Source organism: Styela clava, chromosome 15, assembly GCF_964204865.1.
Source record: "Styela clava chromosome 15, kaStyClav1.hap1.2, whole genome shotgun sequence".
Taxonomy (NCBI): domain Eukaryota; kingdom Metazoa; phylum Chordata; class Ascidiacea; order Stolidobranchia; family Styelidae; genus Styela; species Styela clava.
In genome coordinates this window covers 2,405,001-2,410,000 of record NC_135264.1, presented here as the reverse complement: position 1 = coordinate 2,410,000, position 5,000 = coordinate 2,405,001, and the positions used below count along the sequence as shown (strand labels likewise).

Below are 5,000 nucleotides of genomic sequence, written 5' to 3'. Positions count from 1 at the left end.
CAGCTTTGCAACCATACTTCCCCCGGAACCAAAAGACTTTGGTTTCCCGGAAGCTGCCGGAAAGGTCGTCATGGTAACGCCTCCCGATCGCTAGTTGGCATCGTTTATAGTCAGAACTAGGACGGTATCTGATCGTCTTCGAACCTCTGACTTTCGCTCTTGATTAAAGAAAACATTCTTGGCGAATGCTTTCGCAGTAGTTCGTCTTCCGCCGATCCAAGAATTTCACCTCTAACGGCAGAGTACGGACGCCCCCGTCTGTCCCTCTTAATCATTACCTCGTGCTCCGAAAACCAACAAAATAGAACCGAGGTCCTATTCCATTATTCCATGCAACACTATGCAGGCAAACAGCCTGCTTTGAACACTTTAATTTTTTCAAAGTAAACTTATCTGCCACCGCCGACACTCAGTCAAGAGCACCGACGGAGAACCGAAGGTGGGGCGAACGCAACCAGTGACACGCCTTGCGACGGACCGGCGGCGCTCGCCCAAAATCCAACTACGAGCTTTTCAACCGCAACAACTTTAGCATACACTGTTGGAGCTGGAATTACCGCGGCTGCTGGCACCAGACTTGCCCTCCAATGGATACTCGTTAAGAGTTTTAGGATGTACTCATTCCAATTACAGGGCCTCGTTAGAGTCCTGTACTGTTATTTTTCGTCACTACCTCCCCGTGTCGGGAATGGGTAATTTGCGCGCCTGCTGCCTTCCTTGGATGTGGTAGCCGTTTCTCAGGCTCCCTCTCCGGAATCGAACCCTGATTCCCCGTTACCCGTTATCACAAAGGTAGGCACGTAGCGTACCTTCGACAGTTGATAGGGCAGACAATTGAATGATACGTCGTCGGTGCAGAGACCGTACGATCCGCGTGGTTATCCAGAGTCATCAAACGTCACAGGACGAACCCGGTCGGTTTTGATCTGATAAAAGCGCGCCTCCCGAAGTCGGCGCTTAATGCATGTATTAGCTCTAGAATTACCACAGTTATCCACTTCGCTTACGAGACCAAATAAACCAAGACTGATTTAATGAGCCATTCGAAGTTTCGCTTTACGAGAACTCGTACTTGCACCTGCATGGCTTAATCTTTGAGACAAGCATATCACTATTGGCAGGATCAACCAGATAGCTGCGACAGCTGCGCTCGGCCCTTGCTGGGCCGCCCGGCGCGTGCTCGTCGCATTCGTTTAAGACCGAGGCGATCGCCTGCGGCCGTACTCAGCTTCGACAGTCGCTGGCCGCGACGTCCACGCTCTCGCCGGCAGTGCCAGGCGGAGCGATTTGCGTTTTTTCTTTGCTCACCCTCTCTCGGGCTCGATCCATTCAGTTTCGCACAAACAAGAGCGCCCGGTGCCCGCCCGGTGCCCGTTGCCCGGTGCGGCAACGCAACCGAACTCGGAGACGCTGGCGTGGGTCCCGGGAAGAGTTCTCTTTTCTTGGTAAGGAGCGCAGGCCCTGGAATCGGTTCGCCCGGAGATAGGGCTGGCAGCTCCGTAAAGCACCGCGTCTCTTGCGGTGTCCGGTGAACCCGCGTCGGCCCTTGAAAATCCGAGGGAGATGGTGTAATTGTCGTGCGAGGCCGTACCCATATCCGCAGCAGGTCTCCAAGGTGAACAGCCTCTGGCCGAAGGAACAATGTAGGGAAGTCGGCAAATCAGATCCGTAACTTCGGGAAAAGGATTGGCTCTAAGGGCTGGGTCGGTCGGGCTGAGGTACAAAGCGGATGCCGGGACTTGACCGGACTGGGCGAACGCTTGCCGCTTCACGGCGGCCGGCGTGAGCTCGGACCTGCGTCTGGTCCCTATCCGTGGACTGCCGCAGCTGCGCGGGCCTCGCGGCTCGCTTCGGCCGGCGTCGAACAGCCAACTTAGAACTGGTACGGACCAGGGGAATCCGACTGTTTAATTAAAACAAAGCATCGCGAGGGCCGCAACCCGGTGTTGACGCGATGTGATTTCTGCCCAGTGCTCTGAATGTCAAAGTGAAGAAATTCAACCAAGCGCGGGTAAACGGCGGGAGTAACTATGACTCTCTTAAGGTAGCCAAATGCCTCGTCATCTAATTAGTGACGCGCATGAATGGATTAACGAGATTCCCTCTGTCCCTGTCTGCTATCCGGCGAAACCACAGCCAAGGGAACGGGCTTGGCGGAATTAGCGGGGAAAGAAGACCCTGTTGAGCTTGACTCTAGTCCGACTTTGTGAAGAGACATGAGAGGCGTAGGATAAGTGGGAGGCCTTCGGGACGGCAGTGAAATACCACTACTCCCATCGTTTTTTTGCTTATTCAGTAAAGCGGAAAGCGACCCGGCAACCCCGAGCGAAAGAGGAGGGAGTGGCCGCCCGCCATTGGCTCGCGCCCCGTTTCCAAATCTTCCACGTGATTACCGCTCGCTCGGCTGGATTCGCGCCGATTGCTGACACGTGATTGGCCGTTACTCACTCATCCGCGACGAAGCCCACGTGTCATTTCGCAATACGAAAAGGGGGCGTCGCCGCCGCCCATTGGATCGCACAATTTCGCAATACGACCAGGTACAAACTAACCAAACCAAAAAAGTTCAAGAGACCGCACGTGCAAGCATACTAACCTAACCCTAGGTAAGGCATGTTAGAGCGAAAGACAGTAAACTCGAATGAGCCAAGAAAGAGCGGCGTGCTGTGCGGGGCCGGTCGGAGCGCACCCTTTTCTCGGTGGCTGGCGGGCGAAAGAGTGCTGCGTCGCCGGCATCGGCGTCGAAAGAAGCCGAGCCGAAAAAAGTTAAAGTACAAACGTGCAAGCATACTAACCTAACCCTAGGTGAGGCATGTTAGAGCGAAAGACAGTAAACTCGAATGAGCCAAGAAAGAGCGGCGTGCGGTGCGGGGCCGGTCGGAGCGCACCCTTTGCTCGGTGGCTAGCGGGCGAGAGAGTGCTGCGTCGCCGGCATCGGCGTCGAAAGAAGCCGAGCCGAAAAAAGTTAAAGTACAAACGTGCAAGCATACTAACCTAACCCTAGGTAAGGCATGTTAGAGCGAAAGACAGTAAACTCGAATGAGCCAAGAAAGAGCGGCGTGCGGTGCGGGGCCGGTCGGAGCGCACCCTTTTCTCGGTGGCTGGCGGCGAGAGAGTGCTGCGTCGCCGGCATCGGCGTCGAAAGAAGCCGAGCCGAAAAAAGTTAAAGTACAAACGTGCAAGCATGCTAACCTAACCCTAGGTAAGGCATGTTAGAGCGAAAGACAGTAAACTCGAATGAGCCAAGAAAGAGCGGCGTGCGGTGAGGGGCCGGTCGGAGCGCACCCTTTTCTCGGTGGCTGGCGGGCGAGAGAGTGCTGCGTCGCCGGCATCGGCGTCGAAAGAAGCCGAGCCGAAAAAAGTTAAAGTACAAACGTGCAAGCATACTAACCTAACCCTAGGTAAGGCATGTTAGAGCGAAAGACAGTAAACTCGAATGAGCCAAGAAAGAGCGGCGTACGGTGCGGGGCCGGTCGGAGCGCACCCTTTTCTTGGTGGCTGGCGGGCGAGAAAGTGCTGCGTCGCCGGCATCGGCGTCGAAAGAAGCCGAGCCGAAAAAAGTTAAAGTACAAACGTGCAAGCATACTAACCTAACCCTAGGTAAGGCATGTTAGAGCGAAAGACAGTAAACTCGAATGAGACAAGAAAGAGCGGCGTACGGTGCGGGTATTGAATATTTGCTACTACCACCAAGATCTGCACCGACGGCTGCTCCACGCGAGCTCTCGCTCGACGCTTCGACGCCCGCCGCCGCGGCCTTCCTACTCGTCGCGACATAGCGCCGTGGAACGGCCCGTGTCGTCGCGACGGCCGGGTATAGGCCCGACGCTCCAGCGCCATCCATTTTCAGGGCTGGTTGATTCGGCAGGTGAGTTGTTACACACTCCTTAGCGGATTCCGACTTCCATGGCCACCGTCCTGCTGTCTAGATCAACCAACACCTTTTGTGGGCTCTGATGAGCGTCGCCTCGGGTGCCTTAACCCGGCGTTCGGTTCATCCCGCATCGCCAGTCCTGCTTACCAAGAGTGGCCCACTGGGCACTCGCATTCGAGGCGCCCGACTCCAATTAAGCGAGCCGGGCTTCTTACCAATTTAAAGTTTGAGAATAGGTTGAGGACGTTTCGTCCCCAAGGCCTCTAATCATTCGCTTTACCAGATATAACTGCGACAAAGCGCCAGCTATCCTGAGGGAAACTTCGGAAGGAACCAGCTACTAGATGGTTCGATTAGTCTTTCGCCCCTATACCCAAATAGGACGATCGATTTGCACGTCAGAATCGCTACGGTCCTCCACCAGAGTTTCCTCTGGCTTCGACCTTCCCAGGCATAGTTCACCATCTTTCGGGTCCCAACATGGACGCTCTTGCGCGACCGCCCCGGCAGCGCGGGTGCGATCGGCCGGTCGTGCGCCGGCGCCCGCACGGGGCTCCGGGTCCGACCTCGTTCGGCCAAAGGCCGCCTTCACTTTCATTTTGCCAGCGAGTCTCGAACCACTCGACGACTCGCGCTCATGTTAGACTCCTTGGTCCGTGTTTCAAGACGGGTCGGGAGGGTGGCCGACGTGGCCACGGACCCCGAGCGCGTCGACGGCGCGCAACCGAAGCGGCAGCCCGCCGAACACCGGCACTGCGTACAGTGCAGGCGAACGACAAGCCAGCCGAACGGCGACGGCCGCACACAGAGAACGCGCGGCATCCTTTCCTCGATCCGCCGCCGGGCCGCACCGCCCGCGCGCTGTAACACCCCCGCCGGAGCGGAGGCCACCTTCGCGCGAGGACTTAGACCGACGGCAAACCGGTCGTGACCCGCGCCGGTCGCTAGTGCGCTGAGACGGTGCGCGAGCCGACTCGGCAGCGGCGCCTTAAGCGTCCGCGAACCGAGACGGCGCGCCCCCGCACCCAACTGAAAGCGAGCCGGCGACCTGACGGGCCCTCCCGTTTGCCTCTCAACGGTTTCACGTACTCTTGAACTCTCTCTTCAAAGTGCTTTTCAACTTTCC

The 5,000-nt window shown here is 56.9% G+C and overlaps 1 non-coding gene and 1 pseudogene across 1 annotated transcript in view; both read right to left on the bottom strand.

Annotated features, from left to right (window-relative positions):
- Window positions 1–1,134, bottom strand: part of LOC144413401 (small subunit ribosomal RNA) — a 1,793-nt gene extending 659 nt beyond the window's left edge. Inside the window, exon 1 of the ribosomal RNA XR_013469435.1 lies at window positions 1–1,134. This exon is cut by the window's left edge and continues 659 nt beyond it. This is a non-coding gene — a ribosomal RNA (small subunit ribosomal RNA).
- A 2,488-nt stretch (window positions 1,135–3,622) lies between these two features.
- Window positions 3,623–5,000, bottom strand: part of LOC144413580 (large subunit ribosomal RNA) — a 1,744-nt pseudogene continuing 366 nt past the window's right edge.